The sequence below is a fragment of the Oncorhynchus masou genome, chromosome 12 (assembly GCF_036934945.1).
Source record: "Oncorhynchus masou masou isolate Uvic2021 chromosome 12, UVic_Omas_1.1, whole genome shotgun sequence".
In the NCBI taxonomy this organism is placed as follows: Eukaryota; Metazoa; Chordata; class Actinopteri; order Salmoniformes; family Salmonidae; genus Oncorhynchus; species Oncorhynchus masou.
The window spans coordinates 80,085,606-80,111,429 of NC_088223.1; positions in this window are offsets into that span (position 1 = coordinate 80,085,606).

Sequence of the window (25,824 nt, forward strand, 5' to 3'; positions counted from 1 at the left end):
TGGATGGGCTATTTACAGATGGGCTATGTACAGGTGTAATGATCTGTGAGCTAGTCACTAGTCTTAGATATGTCGTGTTGCTATTTCCAGTCTTTGTCTGCCCTTGAATGGTCAAGATATTTAGACTCTTGTTTGCTTGCCTATATGTCCAGACCTGCTGGGGAGACAACCCTACCAAATGACCCAAAGTAGCCTAAGCCAATATCTATACCTACTTGGTAGAAACTCTAGGTTTGCATAAATATCCAAATGCAGAAAAGTATTATACCTGTTATTTTGACGGACACAGCTCACTCACTAGTCCTTACTACAAGCTAACTAGCAAGCATTATGCAATACACATGGCTAGTTAGAAACAAACAAGTGTTAGTGACTTACCAGTGCTTTGATCACACATAAATGTAGCTGTCATCGAGTACCAGAGCCCTCTGCTTTCCATCATCATTGCGACGTAATAGCCTGAAACCATGAGGTTCATTTAACCTGGTCCTTGGGCAGTTAATTAAACTTAATTTGGTGTTCTTTTCTCCTACTATTGTTCGGCAACAGCTTTTCAGTAGGGTTAGTTAGCTAGTTGAAGAATGTCTGTTGGAATCGGCACTTTGGCAGATAATTGAGTTGTACATTACATGCACAGTCTATTGGTACATGCTAATATTTTTAAGTTTAAGTATGATGTAGTTTGTTGATTATGACGTCATGGAAGTATGTTAAAAATTACCAACCAAGCACATTCAACATTTTTATTGAATGATAAAAATAAGTAATACAGCCGTTGTCGGGTTATGAGTAAAGTAGGCAATTTAACATGGGACTAACAGGAGAACCCCCCGACTGTACCCTACTCGGGGGCATGATCATGCTAAACCATGCCTCGCCATGTGTATCTATAGACCAATAACAAAGAGAGTTCCAAACCTGTCTGCCAACAACAGCTAGTTTTCAGTTTTCCCCAGGAAGGCACAATATTTTGTCCAATATTTATTTTACGACAGTTCCTTGTGGCCCTATAATGGCCTATAAAACCACTTGATTCTCTGGACCTATGCAGAGAAATAGAAGTGTTCACTGAGTAATTTGCATGTTATTAGGTTAGATATATTGGGTTATGGTTATATGGAATCCCAAACCAGATTAAAATGTTGTAGACTGAGGATTGGGGACGTAGCGGTTTGTCCTGCCCATCCACTCTCATTTTCTATCTAATTACTCAATTTTCCTTCTCCCAAATCCCCTGCAATGAGCAAAATGGTCTAGCAAGAGGTCTCACTCCCCAGCAATCCTCAAATTGTGTACTCGTGTGCTTCTCAGGTGTCTTTTCGCCTCTCATCCAAGTTTTTTTTATTCTGCTGGAGACATATCCAATAGGGCAGAGGCATCTTCAAAAGCAACCGTTTTCCCTTGAACTCAAAAGACATTTCTCTTTCAAAGCTCTAATTAAAAACATGTTTTGTATAGCCTAATAAGATTAGTTACTGGGATTATTGCCAAATAACTTTCACTTTACGCCTCTTCGTCACTGGGACAGTACTGATTGTCTTGATGTGTCTAATTATTTAATTCTTAACCTAGAGTTGATGTCTGCGCCCCCGTGGAAACCAAATTAGCATTAAAATCCATTGGTTTAAGATAGAGATATCTGTTTCTTTGCATGGACTCCGTCTCAATCCACCACATCTGCCATTGGCGGGCATCTGCGGTGGAAGGTGGCTGAATTCTCACGAATTCTCACGAAAACGTCTGTAGCGTCCGAAAAGTAAGATCTCGGGACCACAATTGTGTTCGCCATTTTAATCCACAACCCCAACAAGGGTCATGGGACTCGTCTGAAGTCAGTACCGCCGACTGTAGCGTCCGAACAGTTTGGGCTACACACTAATATGACCCCTCTATGGAAAGGTGAGAAGCTCCCAAACACGTAAATGTCCCCTCACAAGACTCGTCTGACGGTAGCCTGGTACCAGTTTAAAAAATGAATGGAAGTACATATATAGAAGTAGTTCAGTGCCCCCCAAAATGTTATTAGTTATGAGTAGAAAAAAATGCTTATTTTCCTGATCTTTCTTATATCTCTCAGATATAGTACAGACACTTTAAAACAAAATTTCATTAGATTTATTTTGGACTATCTGTTTTTCCATGTTTCATTCTGTTATAAAATAAGTTTCTATGTGCTAATAGCGGTAAGGCCAAATTTACTGTTTCATGAAATACTTTTTTTTATACCTAAATGGGTCCTAAAATTCTAAATCAAATAGCTAAATGAACCTTGGTATGACCATCTTAAAACAATTCCATATGTTAGTGTCATGCCCTGACCTTAGAGCTTTTTATATCTCTATTTTGGGTTTGATCAGGGTGTGATTTGGGTGGGCATTCTATGTTCTATTTTCTATGTTTTTGTATTTCTTTGTTTTGACCGGGTATGGTTCTCAATCAGGGACAGCTGTCTATCGTTGTCTCTGATTGAAAACCGTACTTAGGTAGCCTTTTCCCCTCCTTTCTGGGTAGGAAGTTGTCTTTGTTTGTGGCACTATAGCCCTTAAGCGTCACGGTCGTTTTGTATGGTTTATTGTTTTGTTGGTGTCATTTTTAATAAAGGAAAAATGTACGCTCACCACACTGCGGTGGGCTTTGGTCCAGTTCTTTCGACGGCTGTGACAGTTAGCTTATTAGGACGCCCGGCTGAGGCTGTTAAATTCATGGGTTTGCATGGGCAGGAATGTCGGCTTTTCATGGTGACATCACCATGTGGTAAATAGTTCCAAACCTCTCTGCCAATAACAGCTAGTATTCCGTTTCTTCCTTCCCTCTCCAAAACAGTCCTAGCAATATTCTTGCTTGAGAAATAGATATTTTGCTAAAAAGCTATATATGCCCATTTTAATGGAAATATATTAAGGAGCTTAATTGTTAACCAGAAATGATTTTATATTGATTGAAAAACGTTTGCATTGTGCCTTTAACATGGACCCTGGCTGATCCATTAAAGCGTTTTCAGGAGATACAAAAGTACAATATGTACCATCACTTACCCTAGGTGGCAGGTAGCCTAGCGGTGAAGCGTGTTGGGCCAGTAATTGAAAAGTTGGTGGTTCAACCTCCCTAAGCCGACGAAGTGAAATATCTGTTGACGTGCCCTTGAGCAAGTGTTTATTAAATGGTGTGAGTACAGGAAACAGAAGCACTTCCATGTGATACTTATTTGCTCACAAGGCCACTGTTTTTCCCTCAGCGATTATATACTTAGGATATATTTTATAACTATTGTGTGCTTGACCTGCCTTTTATCATGATTTTTGTGATTGTTCCATTTGTTCTTTGCCTGGTGCAACTAAATGGCAGCCTGACAGCATCTGCTGATGACATTAATAGCAAGGACAGGTGAACTACAGTGTACAATTTGGCAGAACAAGGCCATATTGCATTTTCAAGACCAGAAAACAAACTGAAGCTGAATCTAGGCTTTTTGATTCTGTTAAAGGGATATTCCACATACATTACAAAATACCTTAATGTTTTCTTGATCTTGAAAGTGTTCGATTGGTCTGGAGTGAGTGCAAATATGAAAATAATACACAGAAAAAAATAACAATAGTCTTACATACCTGCCAAATACTTTTGAAACCAACTGATTAAAGCCCAAGTGAAATCCTCAAGTGCTTTGTCTTGTAAACATATTTGTGACACCTTTTAGAGGAACCACACTGACTGGAGGAGATAATGACCTATTTCACATGCAAGCTGAGGCTTGAAAAACACAAAACATAAGCTTCACCCCTCTTTCCACTTCAAAATGAAGGCATCCTCTCAATCATTTTGAAGGGCTTACACTTTACTTTAAGTACCTTTATTTAAACAGGGAGTCACCATTGAGACCAGGGTCTCTTTCGCAAGGGAGCCCTGCACATACAATTAATAGAACAAATCTAATCAAAATCACAAACACCATCTAAAATACAGCACAACAAACAATCAAGAAAAACAGCCACATTCCTCAGCAAATAGTTCCCCAATCAATATTTCAAATTGCCCAAGTTGCATCAGAGCATCCAATTGCAGTGTATTTTGCAGTTGGTTCCAGCAATGAGGTGCATTAAAACTAAAAGCAGATTTACCTAATTCAGTGGAGACCCGAGGCATCTCAAGAGTTAACCATCTCTGTGAGCGGGTTTGGTGTGACATGTTTAAAAAGTATATACTTTAACAACAAAGTTAGGTAAGTTGGAAGCTGGTGTGGAAGGGCTTTTTTAATCAAAAAGGGAGTAATGACTTTAATGAGGGCCAGCCAACATTTTGATACAGGATGTCACCAGTGATAAAATGAATGGTGCTATAATAGACGGCATCCAAAGGTTTAAAAGTAGTACAATGTGGAAGTAATTTAATACTCTGTCATACATGTGCTGCACTTCGCCAAACCGTCACAACTTCTGTCAAAGTGAATTATTCTCAAACTAGTAATTACCATGATGAGTGAAATTGATTTAGATGAACTGTCACTATTTCATATTTTTGTTACTTACTTTAACTCCTAAATATAACATGTAACTTTATGCTCTATAACGCTGCCATCATGATGTTCCTCAATCTGGATCCATGTTTTTATTCATTTAAAGGAGAAGTAAACTTTTTTCTAAGCAAAGTTTTGATGTGAAAATGGCAAGTTAAAGAAGCAGTGGTGGAAAAAGTACTAAATTGTCATACTTGAGTAAAAGTAAAAATACCGTAATAGAAAATGACTCAAGTAAAAGTGGAAGTCACCCAGTAAATATTTGTTTATTTATCACATGTGCCGAATACAACAGGTGTAGACCTTACAGTGAAATGTTTAATTACAAGCCCTTAACCAACAATGCAGTTTTAAGACCACTGCCTGGTATACCACTGCCCGGAAACCGAGCAGTTGCCATACCAGGCAGTGATGCAACCAGTCAGGATGCTCTCAATGGTGCAGCTTTAAAACCTTTTGAGGATCTGAGGACCCATGACAAATCTTTTCAGTCTCCTGGGGTGGAATACGTTTTGTCGTGCCCTCTTCACGACTGTCTTGGTGTGCTTGGACAATGTTAGTTTGTTGATGATGTGGACGCCAATAAACTTGAAGCTCTCAACCTGCTCCACTACAGCCCCATCGATGAGAATGGGGGCGTGCTCGGGCCTCCTTTTCCTGTAGTCTACAATCATCTCCTTAGTCTTGATCACGTTAAGGGAGAGATTGTTGTCCTTGCATCACACAATCAGGTCTCTGACTTCCTCCCTATAGGCTGTCTTATCATTGTCGGTGATCAGGCGGTGATCAGATCACTGAGGGACCCCGTGTTGAGGATCAGCGTGGCGGATGTGTTGTTACCTACCCTTACCACCTGGGGGCGGCCCGTCAGGAGGTCCAGGATCCAGTTGCAGAGGGAGGTGTTTAGTCCCAGGATCCTTAGCTTAGTGATGAGTTTTGAGGGAATTATGGTGTTGAAAGTTGAGCTGTTGTCAATGAATAGCATTCTCACATAGGTGTTCCTTTTGTCCAGGTGTGAAAGGGCAGTGTGGAATGCAATAGAGATTGCATCATCTGTGGATCTGTTGGTGCGGTATGCAAATTGGACATGTTCTAGGGTTTCTGGGATAGTGGTGTTGATGTGAGTCATGACCAGCCTTTCAAAGCATTTCATGGATACAGACGTGAGTCCTATGAGTCGGTAGTCATTTTGGCAGGTTACCTTAGTGTTCTTGGGCACAGGGACCATGGTGGTCTGCTTGAAACATGTTGGTATTACAGACTCAGTCAGGGACAGGTTGAAAATGTCAGTGAATACACTTGCCAGTTGGTCCGCACATGCTTGGAGTACACGTCCTGGTAATCCATCTGGCCATCCGACCTTGTGAATGTTGACCTGTTCAAAGGTTTTACTCACATCAGCTACGGAGAGCATGATCACACGGTCGTCCGGAACAGCTGATGCTCTCATGCATGTTTCAGTGTTGCTTGCCTCGAGGCAAAGGTAGAAGTAATTTAGCTCATCTGGTAGGCTCGTGTCACTGGGCAGCTTTCGGCTGTGCTTCCCTTTGTGGTCTGTAGTAGTGTCGTGTCTTTGGCATCATTAAAATGAAGACTGTTACTTTATCAAATCAATTCTCTGTAATTATGATTACGTGATTATTCTAATCATATAAATGTAATTAACTAGGAAGTCGGGGCACCAAGGAAAATATTCAGATTACAAAGTTATAATTTTCCTAATATAACGTTCATATATATTAATATCTGATCAATTAGTCTTCTAATTAATTAATTATTCTTTACCTCACGTTAGTCTCATTCCAAACGTAATAAATTGTTGGTTATCTGCACAAACCCGTCTTCACTATTAATCATTCGTACATCAATTGTCTCAATCATTGATTTATTAACTAACTAAATAATCACAGAAATGCACATACAAACAAACGAAGTAGATATGGTTAAAAAATCACATTACATAATTTCACAAAGGGTTTCATCTTTACTCATTTATTTTATACAACAGTTAGATGCAAGTCACACAACTTAGACTCTTGCCTAAACAGAGTTATGGTAATGTGGCTGTATTGTCTTTCCTGAGGTCACCAAATTGTACGAAACGGACCAGTTCGTAGCTGGCTACTTCACTGACCGTTTATACATTCTCCAGAACATGAATATTGTTCAGTTCTCAAGTTCTGTGATGTGGAAGAAGTTCCTTTGTTCTCTCTATGAAAACTCACTCTCTCTTATACTCTGTCCATGAGGAGAGAACTCCTCTAGGAATTTATGAGCTGCCTAACAGAGCCTGTTGGTGGGGGGAAGAGAGAGAGTGGTGGTGAGAGAGGGGGATGGTACTCGCTATCCCCAAAGAGGGCAACGTCATGACAGTAGTTTGCAAGTCCTGCCACATCCGATGAGCGTCGGAGCCCGTGTAGTACAATTCAATCTTAATCCTGTATTGATGCTTTGCCTGTTGATGGTTCGTTGGAGGGCATAGCAGGATTTCTTATAAGCTTCCGGGTTAGAGTCCCGCTCCTTGAAAGCGGCAGCTCTACCCTTTAGCTCAGTGCGGATGTTGCCTGTAATCCATGGCTTCTGGTTGGGGAATGTACGTACAGTCACTGTGGGGATGACATAATCAATGCACTTATTGTTAAAGCCAGAGACTGATGTGGTGTACTCCTCAATGCCATCGGAAGAATCCCGAAACATATTCCAGTCTGTGCTAGCAAAACAGTCTTGTAGCTTAGCATCTGCTTCATCTGACCACTTTTTTATTGACCGAGTCAAGGGTGCTTCCTATTTTAATTTTTGCTTGTTAGCAGGAATCAGTAGGATAGTGCAAGGGAGAGCTTTGTACGCGTTTCTGTGTGTTTAGTAAAGGTGGTCTGGAGTTTTTTCTCCTCTGGTTGCACATTTAACATGCTGGAAGAAATTCGGTAAAATTGATTTAAGTTTCCCTGCATTAATGTCCCCGGCCACTAGGAGCGCCGCCTCTGGGTGAGTGTTATCCTGTTTGCTTAGTGTCGTATACAGCTCATTGAGTGCTGTCTTAGTGCCAGCATCTGTTGTGGTGGTAAATAGACAGCTACGAAGAATACACATGAAAATTATCTTGGTAAATAGTGTGGTCTACAGCTTATCATGAGATACTCTACCTCAGGTGAGCAAAACCTTGAGACTTCATTAGATTTTGTGCACCAGTTGTTGTTTACAAATGTACATAGACAGCCACCCCTTTGCTTACCAGAAGCGTCTGTTCTATTTTTCCAACACAGCGTAAAACGGCGACATGTTATTCATGTCGTCATTCAGCCACAACTCGGTGAAACATAAGATATTACAGTTTTTAATGTCCAGTTGGTAGGATATACGTGATCGTAGTTAGTCTATTTTATTATCCAATGATTGTATGTTGGCTAATAGGATCGATGGTAAAGGCAGATTTCCCACTCACCGTCGGATCCTTACATTTTCGGTCACAAGAGACGGTGGCAGAAACATTAAGTACAAAATAAGTAGCAAAAAAACACACACAATAGCAATTGGGTAGGGGACCGTGAAATGTCAGCCATCTCCTCTGGCGCCATTACTATTCTATTTGAGTACTACTTGAGTAAAAGTTTAAACGTATTTGGTTTAAATGTACCTAAGTATTAAAAGTAAATTGAATTGCTAAAATGTACTTAAGTATTAAAAGTACAAGTATAAACCATTTCAAATTCCTTATATTAAGCAAACCAACGGTTTTCAAAATCAAATCAAATCAAATGTATTTATATAGCCCTTCGTACATCAGCTGATATCTCAAAGTGCTGTACAGAAACACAGCCTAAAACCCCAAACAGAAAGCAATGCAGGTGTTGAAGCACGTTGGCTAGGAAAAACTCCCTAGAAAGGCCAAAACCTAGGAAGAAACCTAGAGAGGAACCAGGCTATGAGGGGTGGCCAGTCCTCTTTTGGCTATGCCAGGTGGAGATTATAACAGAACATGGCCAGGATGTTCAAATGTTCATAAATGACCAGCATGATCAAATAATAGGTCTGGGACAGGCCGAACGTCCGGTGAACAGGTCAGGGTTCCATAGCCCAGGCAAAACAGTTGAAACTGGAGCAGCAGCACGGCCAGGTGGACTGGGGACAGCAAGGAGTCATCATGCCAGGTAGTCTTGAGGCATGGTCCAAGGGTTCAGGTCCTCCGAGAGAGAGAAAGAAAGAAAGAGAGAAAGAGAGAGAGAATTAGAGAGAGCATACTTAAATTCACACAGGACACCGGATAAGACAGGATAAGTACTCCAGATATAACAAACTGACCCTAGCCCCCCGACACATAAACTACTGCAGCATAAATACTGGAGGCTGAGACAGGAGGGGTCAGGAGGCACTGTGGCCCCATCCGATGATACCCCCAGACAGGGCAAAACAGGAAGGATATAACTCCACCCACTTTGCCAAAGCACAGCCCCCACACCACTAGAGGGATATCTTCAACCACCAACTTACCATCCTGAGACAAGGCCGAGTATAGCCCACAAAGATCTGTGCCACGGCACAACCCGGGGGGGGAGGGGGGGAGGGGGGGGGGGCGCCAACCCAGACAGGAAGATCACATCAGTGACTCAACCCACTCAAGTGATGCACCCCTCTTAGGGACGGCATGAAAGAACACCAGTAAGCCAGTCACTCAGCCCCTGTAATAAGGTTAGAGGCAGAGAATCCCAGTGGAAAGAGGGGAACCGGCCAGTCAGAGACAGCAAGGGCGGTTCGTTGCTCCAGAGCCTTTCCGTTCACCTTCACACTCCTGGGCCAGACTACACTCAATCATATGACCCACTGAAGAGATGAGTCTTCAGTAAAGACTTAAAGGTTGAGACCGAGTTTGCGTCTCTCACATGGGTAGGCAGACCATTCCATAAAAAATGGAGCTCTATAGGAGAAAGCCCTGCCTTCAGCTGTTTGCTTAGAAATTCTAGGGACAATTAGGAGGCCTGCGTCGTGTGACCGTAGCGTACGTGTAGGTATGTACGGCAGGACCAAATCAGACAGATAGGTAGTAGAAAGCCCATGTAATGTTTTGTAAGTTAGCAGTAAAACCTTGAAATCAGCCCTTGCCTTGACAGGAAGCCAGTGTAGGGAGGCTAGCATTGGAGTAATATGATCAATTTTTTTTGTTCTAGTCAGGATTCTAGCAGCTGTATTTAGCACCAACTGAAGTTTATTTAGTGCTTTATCTAGAGCATTGCAGTAGTCTAACCTAGAAGTAACAAAAGCATGGATTCATTTTTCTGCATCATTTTTGGACAGAAATTTTCTGACTTTTGCAATTTCTTGGGACCTAGAACAAGCATCTCTGTTTTGTCCAAGTTTAAAAGTAGGTTTGCAGCCATCCACTTCCTTATGTCTGAAACACAGGCTTCTAGCGAGGGCAATTTTGGGGCTTCGCCATGTTTCATTGAAATGTACAGCTGTGTGTCATCCGCACAGCAGTGAAAGTTAACATTATGTTTTCGAATGACATCCCCAAGAGGTAAAATATATATTGAAAACAATAGTGGTCCTTGAGGAACACCGAAATTTACAGTTGATTTGTCAGAGGACAAACCATTCACAGAGACAAACTGATATCTTCCCAACAGATACGATCTAAACCAGGCCAGAACTTGTCCGTGTAGACCAATTTGGGTTTGGATTTTCTGTTTTTGGTTTATTTATGGACAGCCAGTGGCACACTCCAACACTCAGACACAAACGAAGCAGTTGTGTTTAGTGGGTCCTCCAAATCAGAGGCTGTAGGGGTGACCAGAGATGTTCTCTTGATAAGTGGGTGACCATTTTCCTGTCAAAATGTAATGAGTACTTTTGGGTGTCAGAGAAAATGCGTGGAGTAAAAAGTACATTATTTTCTTTAAGAATGGAGTAAAGTAAAAGTTGGCAAAAATAGTAAGTAATGTAGAGATACCCCAAAATACTACTTAAGTAGTATTTTAAAGACATTTACTTAAGTTAGAGAGGTACTTTACACCACTGTAAAGAAGGGTCTAGACACATTTTTTGTGATTTCACATTTTTGAGAAACTTACCCCAAACAGCAAATCACTTCATCATCCACGTTGTGTTGTATGGGGGCCCCCAAAAGACATGAACAAATGCACACAAAAAGAAAAAAAATACATTTTATATATATATATATATATATATATAAAGTACACTAAAATAACACATCCTAGATCTGAATGAATGAAATATTCTTATTCAATACTTTTTTCTTTACATAGTTGAATGTGCTGACAACAAATTCACACAAAAACGATCAATGGAAATCAAATTTATCAACCCATGGAGGTCTGGATTTGGAGTCACACTCAAAATTAAAGTGGAAAACCACACTACAGGCTGATCCAACTTTGATGTAACGTCCTTAAAACAAGTCAAAATGAGGCACAGTAGTGTGTGTGGCATCCACGTGCCTGTATGACCTCCCTACAACGCCTGTGCATGCTCCTGATGAGGTGGCAGATAGTCTCCTGAGGGATCTCATCCCAGACCTGGACTAAAGCATCTGCCAACTCTTGGACAGTCTGTGGTGCAATGTGGCGTTGGTGGATGGAGCGAGACATGATGTCCCAGATGTGCTCAATTGGATTCAGATCTGGAGAATGGGCGGGCCAGTCCATAGCATCAATGCCTTCCTCTTGCAGGAACTGCTGACACACTCCAGCCACATGAGGTCTAGCATTGTCTTGCATTAGGAGGAACCCAGGGCCAACCGCACCAGTATATGGTCTCACAAGGGGTCTGAGGATCTCATCTCGGTACCTAATGGCAGTCAGGCTACCTCTGGCGAGCACATGGAGGGCTGTGCGGCACCCCAAAGAAATGCCACCCCACAACATGACTGACCCACCGTCAAAGCGGTCATGCTGGAGGATGTTGCAAGCAGCAGAACGTTCTCCATGGCGTCTCCAGACTCTGTCACGTCTGTCACATGCTCTGTGTGAACCTGCTTTCATCTGTGAAGAGCACAGGGAGCCAGTGGCAAATTTGCCAATCTTGGTGTTCTCTGGCAAATGCTAAACGTCCTGCACGGTGTTGGGCTGTATGTCGGGCCCTCATACCACCCTCATGGAGTCTGTTTCTGACCGTTTGAGCACCCCTTTATTGGGGGTGTCTTGCTAATTGCCTATAATTTCCACCTGTTGTCTATTCCATTTGCACAACAGCATGTGAAATTTATTGTCAATCAGTGTTGCTTCCTAAGTGGACAGTTTGATTTCACAGAAGTGTGATTGACTTGGAGTCACATTGTGTTGTTTAAGTGTTCCCTTTAGTTTTTTGAGGAGTGTATATTCGTTTGTGAACTAGGCCTATATTACACATGTATGAGGGGAGATAAATACTAATCAGCAGAGCAGAGAACAATACTCCCGCAGCCATGTCCCTTTAAGTGTTATCTAGATTTTCAAAAGTAAGAATTAGCTCTTGGACAGTTCCATACATTTGATTCAAAAACAGGATTTCATATATAATAGTGGTCTTTGTGAATGCCTGTGGAAAAAACTAGACTGCTGCTGATAAAATTGCACGTTTCAGAAAGCCACTCCTTGCCAGCTTGACTGAGTGCCATGTTGGCAGTTAGGGAGGCTCAGGTGCCTCATTTCTCACTTATAACTGAACTAGAGAGCCAAGGGAATGTTTACTAATTACCGCTGCAACAACTCATCTTTAACTCTGGATTCCAAGAGGCCCTGGAGTATAACTAGCATAAAATATGATCCTTCTGAGAAACCAGTGGCATAGTTATAGTGCTCCCATATTCTGACTGCTATTGCTTCCATATGTGATGAGAGATGGCCTGCCATGGTTGACTCCGTTATCCATATTAACCATATTTTCTTCAGTACGTGTCTTTGATGTTATGCATATTTTCAGTATGTAGATCTAATACATTGCCAAGGATGTGTTGGCTGCTGTGTAGATATCTTCTTACTTTAGATCTGAAGAGAGTTTGACAGCAGGTTGGCTGGGCGATGTTGTTAGACATTACATTTGATGATGACAACGCTCTACAACATACTCCTGATTTAAATCCTTTTACTGCAGTGGGCTAAATTAAGGATTACACAGAGTGTTTCTTGGTAGACTACTTTGAAACAAAAGTAAACACCTCGCACACATGGTTATGGGTTTAAAGAAAAGAAGACACCTGTACCATGTCAGATATAGAGTTGAAACGTATTCAATTTTGAGTTTATCCTAATATTACACTTTATATACATCACAGAAGACTGAAATGTAACAATATAATTTGAAATAGAAACAGGATTTTCTTCATTTTTTTTCATTCACGAAATTATGAAAAATATTAATAACTCTCCACCCATGAGGCCACTAAAGGGCGATTTGGTCATTTAACTGCAGGAAATGTGCATTGTAAGTGATTTTGCGAGTTTGGTAGAGAGAAACTTTTCCTTTTTACCTGCGTTCATTTCAATATTGTCCTTCTCCTGTCCTTTCTCTTGTCAATAAAACAATCCACTTCTGACACCATGTTGAATGACAGGCAGTAAGGCAATGCTTGGTTACAGAGAATGCCATGTTTTAAAATGAATAACTTGGCTTACACAATGTGACATTGTTTTTTGCTTCACGGAAACATGGCTCACTCGAGAGACACTAACGAAGTCGGTGCAGCCAGCTGGTTTCTTCACGCATCGCGCCGACAGAAACAAGCATCTTTCTGGTAAGAAGAGGGGCGGGGGGGTAATGCCTTATAATTAACAAGACGTGGTGTGGTCATATAAACATACAGGAACTTAAGTCCTTCTGTTCACCTGGCTTAGAATTCCTCACAATCAAATGTCGGCCGCATTATCTACCAAGGGAATTCTCCTCGATTATAATCACAGCTGTATATTCCCCCCCCCCCCCCAAGCAGACACATCGATGGCCCTGAACAAACTTTATTTGACTCTATGTAAACTGGAAACCACATATCCTAAGGCTGCATTCATTGTAGCTGAGGATTTTAACAAGGCTAATCTGAAAACAAGACTCCCTAAATTCTATCAGCATATCGATTGTGCTACCAGGGCTGGTAAAACCCTGGATTTTACATTTGTTTTAACATTTAAGTCATTTAGCAGACGCTCTTATCCAGAGCGACTTACAAATTGGTGAATTCATCTTCTGACATCCAGTGGAACAGCCACTTTACAATAGTGCATCTAAATCATTTAAGGGGGGTGAGAAGGATTACTTTATCCTATCCTAGGTATTCCTTGAAGAGGTGGGGTTTCAGGTGTCTCCGGAAGGTGGTGATTGACTCCGCTGTCCTGGCGTCGTGAGGGAGTTTGTTCCACCATTGGAGGGCCAGAGCAGCGAACAGTTTTGACTGGGCTGAGCGGGAACTGTACTTCCTCAGTGGTAGGGAGGCGAGCAGGCCAGAGGTGGATGAACGCAGTGCCCTTGTTTGGGTGTAGGGCCTGATCAGAGCCTGGAGGTACTGCGGTGCCGTTCCCCTCACAGCTCCGTAGGCAAGCATGGTCTTGTAGCGGATGCGAGCTTCAACTGGAAGCCAGTGGAGAGAGCGGAGGAGTGGGGTGACGTGAGAGAACTTGGGAAGGTTGAACACCAGACGGGCTGCAGCGTTCTGGATGAGTTGTAGGGGTTTAATGGCACAGGCAGGGAGCCCAGCCAACAGCGAGTTGCAGTAATCCAGACGGGAGATGACAAGTGCCTGGATTAGGACCTGCGCCGCTTCCTGTGTGAGGCAGGGTCATACTCTGCGGATGTTGTAGAGCATGAACCTACAGGAACGGGCCACCGCCTTGATGTTAGTTGAGAACGACAGGGTGTTGTCCAGGATCACGCCAAGGTTCTTAGCGCTCTGGGAGGAGGACACAATGGAGTTGTCAACCGTGATGGCGAGATCATGGAACGGGCAGTCCTTCCCCGGGAGGAAGAGCAGCTCCGTCTTGCCGAGGTTCAGCTTGAGGTGGTGATCCGTCATCCACACTGATATGTCTGCCAGACATGCAGAGATGCGATTCGCCACCTGGTCATCAGAAGGGGGAAAGGAGAAGATTAATTGTGTGTCGTCTGCATAGCAATGATAGGAGAGACCATGTGAGCTCATGACAGAGCCAAGTGACTTGGTGTATAGTGAGAATAGGAGAGGGCCTAGAACAGAGCCCTGGGGGACACCAGTGGTGAGAGCGCGTGGCGAGGAGACAGATTCTCGCCACGCCACCTTGTAGGAGCGACCGGTCAGGTAGGACGCAATCCAAGCGTGGGCCGCGCCGGAGATGCCCAATTCGGAGAGGGTGGAGAGGAGGATCTGATGGTTCACAGTATCGAAGGCAGCCGATAGGTCTAGAAGGATGAGAGCAGAGGAGAGAGAGTTAGCTTTAGCAGTGCGGAGCGCCTCCGTGATACAGAGAAGAGCAGTCTCAGTTGAATGACTAGTCTTGGAACCTGACTGATTTGGATCAAGAAGGTCATTCTGAGAGAGATAGCGGGAGAGCTGGCCAAGGACGGCACGTTCAAGAGTTTTGGAGAGAAAAGAAAGAAGGGATACTGGTCTGTAGTTGTTGACATCGGAGGGATCGAGTGTAGGTTTTTTCAGAAGGGGTGCAACTCTCGCTCTCTTGAAGACGGAAGGGACGTAGCCAGCGGTCAGGGATGAGTTGATGAGCGAGGTGAGGTAAGGGAGAAGGTCTCCGGAAATGGTCTGGAGAAGAGAGGAGGGGATAGGGTCAAGCGGGCAGGTTGTTGGGCGGCCGGCCGTCACAAGAAGCGAGATTTCATCTGGAGAGAGAGGGGAGAAAGAGGTCAGAGCACAGGGTAGGGCAGTGTGAGCAGAACCAGCGGTGTCGTTTGACTTAGCAAACGAGGATCGGATGTCGTCGACCTTCTTTTCAAAATGGTTGACGAAGTCATCTGCAGAGAGGGAGGAGGGGGGGGGAGGGGGAGGAGGATTCAGGAGGGAGGAGAAGGTGGCAAAGAGCTTCCTAGGGTTAGAGGCAGATGCTTGGAATTTAGAGTGGTAGAAAGTGGCTTTAGCAGCAGAGACAGATCATTGTTATTCTAACTTCCGGCACGCATATAAGGCCCTCCCCCGCATATAAGGCCCTCCCCCGCCCTCCTTTTGGAAAAGCTGACCATGACTCATTTTGTTGCTTCCAACATACAGACAGAAACTAAAACAAGAAGCTCCCGCGCTCAAGTTTGTTCAATGCTGGTCCGACCAATCTGATTCCACGCTTCAAGACTGCTTCGATCACGTGGATTGGGATAAGTTACGCATTGCGTCCAACAACAACATTGACGAATACGCTGATTCGGTGAGCGAGTTCATTAGAAAGTGCATCTGCAATGTTATACCCACAGCAACGATTAAAAGATTCCCAAACCAGAAACCGTGGATTGATGGCAGCATTCGCGCGAAACTGAAAGCGCGAACCGCTGCTTTTAACTTCTTGACGATACCCATCCCTGTAGCAGGATCATTTTCGTCAGCCACCGCTGAATAGCATAGCGCAACAGTCAAATAATATTACTGACAAATATTCATATTCATGAAATCACAAGTGCAATATTGCGAAACACAGCTTAGCCTTTTGTTAATCACCCTGTCTCATATTTTTAAATGATGCTTTACAGCGAAAGCAATCCAAGCGTTTGTGTTAGTTTATCGATATCCTAGCATAGCATTATGTACACTTAGCATCAGGAAGCTTGGTCACGAAAATCAGAAAAGCAATCACATTAACCGTTTACCTTTGATGATCTTTGGATGTTTTGACTCACGAGACTCCCAGTTACACAGCAAATGTTCCTTTTGTTCCCCACCTCTCCACTTACGCAATGTGATCCTTCATGCTCATTTTTTAAAATAAGAGCCTGAAACTATGTCTAAAGACTGTTGACACCTTAGGGAAGCCACAGGAAAAAGGAATCTGGTAGATATCCCTTTAAATGGAGGCTAGACATGCGTAGGAACAGAAGGGTTTCAAAATAAGAGGCAATTCCTGATTGGATTTTCCTCAGGGTTTCGCCTGCAATATCAGTTCTGTTATAATCACAGACAATATTTTGACAGAGGTATGTAGCAAAGGTCTACAGTCAATCACGAATTACAAAAAGAAAACCAGCCCCAACGCGGACCAGGATGTCTTGCTCCTTGACAGACTAAATATATGTTTAGCTCGCTTTGAGGACAATAGAGTGCCACTGACATGGCCTGCTATCAAAACATGCGGGCTCTCCTTCACTGTAGCTGATGTGAGTAAAACATTTAAACGTGTTAACCCTCGCAAGGCTGCAGGCCCAGATGGCATCCCCAGGCGCATCCCCAGAGCATGCGCAGACCAGCTGGCTGGTGTGTTTACGGACATGTTCAATCAATCCTTATCCCAGTCTGCTGTTCCCACATGCTTGTTCCTGTACCCAAGAAAGGTAAGGTAACTGAGCTAAATGACTACCGCCCAGTAGCACTCACTTCCGTCATCATGAAGTGCTTTGAGAGACTAGTCAAGGACCATATCACCTCCACCCTACCAGACAACCTAGACCCACTCCAATTTGCTTACCGCCCCAATAGGTGCACAGACGACGCAATCGCAACCAAACTGCACACTGCCCTAACCCATCTGGAAAAGAGGAATACCTATGTGAGAATGCTGTTCATCGACTACTGTTCATCGACTACAGCTCAGCATTTAACACCATAGTACCATAGTACACCATAGTACCCTCCAAACTCGTCATCAAGCTCGAGACCCTGGGTCACGACCCCGTGCAACTGGGTACTGGACTTCCTGATGTGCTGCCCCCAGGTGGTGAGGGTAGGTAAACACATCTCCACCCCACTGATCCTCAACACTGGGGCCCCACAAGGGTGCGTTCTGAGCCCTCTCCTGTACTCCCTGTTCACCCACGACTGCGTGGCCATGCACGCCTCCAACTCAATCATCAAGTTTATGGACGACACTACAGTGGTAGGCTTGATTACCAACAACGACGAGACGGCCTACAGGGAGGAGGTGAGGGACCTCGTAGTGTGGTGTCAGGAAAATAACCTCACACTCAACGTCAACAAAACAAATGAGATGATTGTGGACTTCAGGAAACAGCAGAGGGAGCACCCCCCTGTCCACATCGACGGGACAGTATTGGAGAGGGTAGTACGTTTTAAGTTCCTTGGCGTACACATCACGGACAAACTGAATTGGTCCACCCACACAGACAGCGTTGTGAAGAAGGCGCAGCCTGAGGCTGAAGAAATTCTCCTTGTCACCAAAAGCACTCACAAACTTCTACAGATGCACAATCGAGAGCATCCTGTCGGGCTGTATCACCGCCTGGTACGGCAACTGCTCCGCCCACAACCGTAAGGCTCTCCAGAGGGTAGTGAGGTCTGCACAACGCATCACCGGGGGAAAACTACCTGCACTCCAGGACACCTACACCACCCGATGTCACAGGAAGGCCATAAAGATCATCAAGGACAACAACCACCCGAGCCACTGCCTGTTCTCCCCGCTATCATCCAGAAGGCGAGGTCAGTACAGGTGCATCAAAGCAGGGACCGAGAGACGGAAAACAGCTTCTATCTCAAGACCATCAGACTGTTAAACAGCCACCACTAACATTGAGTGGCTGCTGCCAACATACTGACTCAACTCCAGCCACTTTAATAATGGAAATTGATGTAAAAAAATGTATCACTAGCCACTTTAAACAATGCCACTTAATATAATGTTTACATACCCTACATTACTCATCTCATATGTATATTTAAATACTGTACTATATATCATCTACTGCATCTTGCCATCTTTATGTAATACATGTATCACTAGCCACTTTAAACTATGCCACTTATATACCCTACATTACTCATCTCATATGTATATACTGTACTCTATACCATCTACTGCATCTTGCCTATGCCGTTCTGTACCATCACTCATTCATATATCTTTATGTACATATTCTTTATCCCTTTACACTTGTATGTATAAGGTAGTAGTTGTGGAATTGCTAGGTTAGATTACTCGTTGGTTATTACTGCATTGTCGGAACTAGAAGCACACTTGCATTAACATCTGCTAACCATGTGTATGTGACAAATACAATTTGATTTGATTTGACATTGGAACACAGGAGTGATGATTGCTGATAACTGGCCTCTGTACGCCTATGTAGATATTCCATAAAAAAATTGGACGTTTCCAGCTACAATAGTCATTTACATCATTAACATTGTCTACACTGTATTTCTGATCAATTTAATGTAATTTTAATGGACAACAACGTGCGTTTCTCTCAAAAACAAGGATATATCTAAGTTACCCCAAACATTTGAACGGTAGTGTAAGTGTTGCTAATTCGTAACTTATCATACTTTTTAAAAATTCGTAACATATTGTACATTTCGCTAATTTGTAACTTATCATACAAAATGGATGATGGACATCATGTCTCGGATTGAATATGAAATGCTCTGAGACCAGGTTGGAGTGAGATAAGAGTGGTCCATGCTACTGTTTTTGTGTTTCCCATGTCCAATGACACAAGAGAGATGAATCTCTCTGGTACTGGAAAGACATTAAACACTAACTTGCCTTGTCTCTTTCTGTGTGTTAAGGTTCCGACTGAATAGTTTCCTTCTCCCAATCTTTAGAAGATGATCTATTGTCCCTTCTCTCTAACAACCTTCCTCTTCATGCTTCTACAACTGTACAGATCTCTGAGGCTATCATTCGTCTTTTTTGAGGGACCCTTAGTTGACTGCATTATCTCAAGAGTAAATCCCAAGCCTAAGGATACTCATTTGTTCCCACTGAAGATGAGAGAGGAGTCTTGTTCTCAACCCCAAGGCGAGTTTCTTAACTAAAGCTTTCCAAGTGTTTGAATAGGTTCACCATAGGATGGATTCACTTAAGTCAGTGATTGTGCCTCAGCTTTAAAAGATGCATGTTCTGTTGTGTAATGGGTCTGTGCTTCTGTGCCTAGCGTTATGCTGTGAAATAATGTTCCATGATCGGCCAAAGCATTTGTCAAATTCTACCCTCATTGTTTTATAACTCCACATATGTGAGAGTTAGATTTTCATATGTGAAAGTTTTTCACGCGTCAAACTGCAAATCCCACATGTGAATCTGCAAATCACACGTGAGGTGAAAACATGTTTTCTACTCACATGTGAACACTACTCACGGTGTTAACATGTGAACACTATATTGAATACATGTGAACATATGACGAGGAGGAGTAGTAAGGATCGGAGGACCAATGCGCAGCGTGGTACGTGTTCATGCTCTTTATTAAAACAATCGAACACTGAAACAAAACAATAAACGACACGTGAAATAACCAACCGAAACAGTTCCGTGTGAAACACACAGACACAGAAAATAAACACCCACGAAACACAAGTGGGAAAAGGCTACCTAAGTATGATTCTCAATCAGAGACAACTAACGACACCTGCCTCTGATTGAGAACCATACCAGGCCAAACGCACCCACACAACTCACGCCCTGATCATACTAAAACAAAGACATAACAAAGGAACTAAGGATAGAATGTGACAATTATTACAGCAATTTGATGGTTTTCTTTATAGATCTTTTTAATGGCTTTTTGAGGAGGAGCAGAAGTGAATCCTGGAACCCCCATAGAACTTCCCGTGCGTTTATAAACAATAGCTGATCCATCGCAGCTATAAACAGCTAGCTAGATAACTTTGCCTTGTTTTTCTCAAGGTCAAAATTAGCATTTTGACCATAGTATAAGTGGGTGGGATGGTCCTTACGTCTGGGGACAAATCCATTTTTTAATTGAACGTTTATAGATTTTCCAAAAAAGCATCACAGCAGGCTGCATTGCCTGCATGGATAGTAACGTTAGCAGCAGGAGGTAGCGGTGCCAGGATGATGTGTAGCACACAAGTAAGATGTTTATCAAGTTAACCATCTATTCTATGTAAAGTCAGCTAGCCAGCTACATATACCTAGGATAGACAGTCTTTTTTATGACACGAACCTTAGCTTTATTTCCTAAAAACAATGTTAGCTACCTAGCTAGTAACTAAGCTATTTAGCAAATTAACAGATTTCCAGTCCAAAGAGAGAACTATAACAATACAAAAATACAATTGCAAAGAAATATCAAATGTTACAACACTTGAGAATAATGAAGGAAGTCCTGGTCTAATTTCTATGTTTCCTAACGTCAGATACAGAGACCTGTAAAAGCTGTAGAGACTGAAGGGTAATTCTCCAATGGGTTACATATGCTATTTTTTTACGTTATAATTGGTTGTACGACAACAGCCCTGACATTTTTCTTATTATTTGTATTAGACACTAGTAATTATCTATTCAATCCTCTCTTGCTTTGTAGTAAGATTCATGTCTAAACCCACTAACCATTTACATAGATGTGATTTATGTGATATGATATGAAATAATGTGTTGATTCTTTGATTTAAGTATAGTGTATGTTTTATTTGGTTGTCACTCACTCTCATTTGTCTGAAATTGCACAGATTTGCAGCTGCAGCTGATGTCCTTGAACATTGGTGTGAGTGTAACAATCCATGTATGGCTGAACTAGGATGCAACCCCTGTACACAACAGCACTTCATACCCCCAAACCAGCGTTCATAAGCCTTCCAAAACCATGATTTTGGTTGGGCTAGAATACCAGTACTTTAGGTCTCAGTGCGGGTGACATCACCACACAATGGCTACTAGGGCTTTGTGTCACTTTGTCTTTCCTTATCTGCTCACCTGTATTGTATCACAACTGTATTGGAGGAGAAGGTACAAAGTCCCTCCCCTCTGACGTTCTTCTGCAATGGGTTTTTAGAAGGAGGTGAGGAGAGGAATCGAGGAAGGAGGAATTGATAAAGGCCTACATGTCAACTAGCTTACATTTAACTTGATTAGGGTCAGCCAAACAGGGATGGAACCAAGAAAAAGTGACCCTTCACTGTGGTCAGTCTCCAGGGTATTTTTCTCTTGCCTCCACTATCTGTGCTCTACTACCCCTTTTGGTAACAGTGGATGTGAGATTATTTATGGCATGCATGCCCAATGTAGACATATAATGGGAATAGTATTGGCCTCGTGGGCATGTCCAATGCATGGGTACATGTGGTTTATCATTTCTATACTGAAACAGGATTAGCAAATCCTCACACAGTGTTTTGTTGAGATGTTTTCTCCATTTTAAATTATACTATTATTAATAGGAAAAGCAGTCACACTTTTGAGAACGTGTGTGGGAATCATTTGCTAATAATTTGAAAGAAAAGAAAAGGATGATACTATCAAGATCAGTGTGTGTTTTCTTTTTCCATTAGAAAATTATTGAGGCTAACCATATTAAACGATGCCAGACTTGACTTCAACACCGACTGTACATGCAGTCATGAAATGAATTACTGCAAGCCCTAGCCTTGTAATGAAGGTAAGCCTTAAAGATCACATGCATAGGGGAGAGACATTTTTAGCAAATATCACTATATTTAGGGTGTGCAGAAAGGAATATATATATATTTTTTAATTTCTAAATACAAGATGATTGAAATAATGTTGCGATCTGTTTGCTTCATGTTACAGTATGTATCATCCTGGTGTAACTAATATGCAGTTTAGATTAGCGGGCAGAAAGCTTACATTATTCTTAATCTAGATGCACAGTGAAAAAATACCATGCAATTGTTTGAGGAGAGTGCACAACAACACGTTTATCACGGCAACTGGTCTGAAACATTCACCTCTGGTAAATAATGTACTTAATGTATAAATGTATTACCATATCATTTTTGTATGTTCTCTATAGTTATGTACTTGTAAATGTATCAATCGATGAATTTGGCACATTTGGGTAGACTTGATACAACATTTTGAACAGTAATGCAACGGTTCATTAGATCAGTCTAAAACTTTGCACATACACTGCTGCCATCTACTGCTGCTAGACTTAAAAGTGATATAATGACCTTTCTCTTGCATTTCAAACAAAACACACACAAAAATAGAAAACACATGTCTTTTTTTGTATTATCTTTACCTGATCTAATGTGTTATATTCTCCTACATTAATTTCACATTTCCACAAACTTCAAAGTGTTTCCTTTCAAATGGTATCAAAAATATGCATATCCTTGCTTCAGTTACTGAGCTACAGGCAGTTATATTTGGGTATGTCATTTTAGGCAAAAAAAAAAATTAAAGGGTCCGATCCTTAGGAGGTTTTAACACTATCACCACAAGGTGTCAGCTCTAGGATTTTATATTATAGTCTGACTTTATTACATGTAATCAAACCAGCTAGGTTACTTAACATGAGGTCGAGAATACATGCCTAGCACAAGCTAGCGGTTCATTAAAACTACAATATGTTTCTTAATTGAAACCAAGTGGACAATATACCTGGGTAAAATATAGTTGTGTTTTGGAGGAAGCAGGTGGAGAGCTAGGAAAGATAGATTGGTGAGAGGGGGAGAGAGGATGATAGTGGGGTAATTACTGATGCTAGGTACCTTTCGATGTAAACAATGTGGCTGTCAAACATTGGACTCGTATGCTAACTACATTTAGTTTAGTTATATTGTTGCTGTCATGAGAGAAATGTATCCATCAAGCTGGCTAACAAGGTACTCTGATATTTCTCTACCTTCACATTATGCTAGCTCTGTGGTTATTTGCTGTGCTATCCAAATGTAACACCACCAGGGCAAACAGATATTAAAACAGGAAATAAATGTCTGACGATTTTGTTTAGTGGATCTGGTAGTAAAAGGTCAATGTTGCTACAAGATTTTTCCTTTTTTTGGTTGGATCAAGAAATACAAACTTGTTAATTTGTGCAACTAGCCAACTAACTAACTAGCGTGCAGCAATTATGGCTCGCTGCAGCACCAGATGTTTACTGGGGAACCTTTTGGTTGCGCTTGCATATAGAACATGTTATTGTTTTGAAAGTTGAAAAGGTCTATAGTTGTCTTCTGCTTTAATGTTACTCTTGAATCACAAAAATATTATCAATTTTCTTCAGTGTATTACACCATGTGTGATAGTCAAAAAGTGCTGTTGTTGTCCTGGAGTCTGGTCAAATGGCAAAGCGCTCGACTCTGGGCCACACATACAGTACATTCGGAAAGTATTCAGACCCTTTGACATTTTGTTACGTTACAGCCTTATTCTAAAATTGTTTAAATGTTTTTTTTCCTTATAAATGTACACACAATACCCCATAATGCAAAGCAAACACAGTTTTTTGGAGAAAAAAATAAACAAAATATCACATTTACGTAAGTTTTCAGACACCTTACTCAGTACTTTGTTGAAGCACCTTTGGCAGCGATTACAATCTCGAGTCTTCTCTGGTGTGATGCTACAAGCTTTGCACACCTGTATTTGGGGAGTTTCTCCATTCATCTCTGCAGTCCTCTCGAGCTCTGTCAGGTTGGATGGGGAGTGTCGCTGCACAGCTATTTTCAGGTCTCCAGAGATGTTAGGCTCTGACTGGGCACCTCAAGGACATTCAGAGACTTGTCCCGAAGCCACTCCTACGCTGTCTTGGCTGTGTGCTTAAGGGTCATTGTCCTGTTGGAAGGTGAACCTACCTAGTCTCCCAGTCCCTGCCGCTGAAAAACATCCCCACCGCATGATGCTTCCACCACCATTCTTCACCATTGGGATGATGCCAGGTTTCTTTCTTCCAGAACTCTCTTGGCATTTAGGGCAAAGAGTTCAATCTAGGTTTCATCAGACCAGAGCATCTTGATTCTCATGGTCTGAGAAATTTTGGGTGCCTTTTGGCAAAATGCTGTAGAGATTGTTGTCCTTCTGGAAGGTTCTCCCATCTCCACAGAGGAGCTCTGGCGCTCTGTCAGAGTGACCTTATAGGAAGAGTCTTGGGGGTTTCAAACTTCTTACATTTAAGAATGATGGAGTCCACTGTGTTCTTGGGGACCTCCAATGCTGCAGAAATGTTTTGGTAACATTCCCCACAATCCTGTCTCGGAGCTCTATTGACAATTCCTTCAACCTCATGGCTTGGTTTTTGCTCTGACATGCACTATCAACTGTGGGACCTTATAGACAGGTGTGTGCATTTATAAATCATGTACAGTCAATTGAATATACCATAGGTAGACTACAATCAAGTTGTAAGAACATCTCAAGGATGATAAATGGAAGCAGGATGCACCCGTGCTCAATTTCGAGTCTCATAGCAAAGGGCCTGAATGCTTATGTAAATAAGGTGTTTCTGTTTTTATTTTTTTGCAAATTAGAAAAAAAACGTGTTTTAATTTAGTCATTATGGGGTATTGTATGTAGATTGATGTAATCAATTTTAGAATAAGGCAGTAACGTAACAAAATGTGGAAAAAGGGAAGGGGTCTGAATACTTTCCGAATGCACTGTATACTAGGCGACGGGTGTACAGTCTCATCTCGGCCTCTCTCTCCTGTTTATGCCCTTACATTTCCCCTCTCCACAACATATTTCCATATCTACTTCTTCCTACTGCACTATCCCAAAGACAATTAAATATGTTTGGTTAACCAAGTTCCTGATCACCTTTAAGTAACAGTATGAATTTCTCACCAAGCTCCAGTATGAATTTCCCACCCGGCTCTGACATAAAAATATACCTTAAACATAAAGGGGGGCATTGTCTCTGCAAACTGTAATCTTTCAGCAGTTTAGATAATTAGCCAATTTACAATGTTGAACATCTGACAGTGATTTAATAACGGATTAATTCTCTTAATCACTCCATGTCATTGACAAAGGTCACAGTGGTGAGGTTCTCATGCTTTTTCCTCAATGCCTGGTTTTTGAAATGGTATTCTTTCCTCCTAAATTATATGGTGATATCAAATTGCAGTATTTAGTGTTTGAAGGACACATTGCCTCTGTGGCTTTGAACGATATAGCACTTCAAGAGCACTTTATTTTACCTCACGCACGGTAAGTGTTGCTAATTGCTTATTTAATTAAATGCATTATTCACATCTCAAGGAAAGGAATGTTTTCTCGGTCTAGTGTGTCTGCGTACGACCACCTTTCATGCTGTGCCCAGGATATGATACAAAAAATGCCACTCAATTGTGGAGTCTTCTTCACTGGTCATGAAATGTTCACTGAAATGTTACTTTGACTCCTTTTAAATACTTCTGCTCTTACTGTGAGTTAACACCAGGGACGGGAAAAAGTCTGATAGGAAGTTATGACTGTAGATTCGGTGTGCAGATGGCACGGAAAATAAACCTGTATAAACTTGTGGAGTAGCTGGAC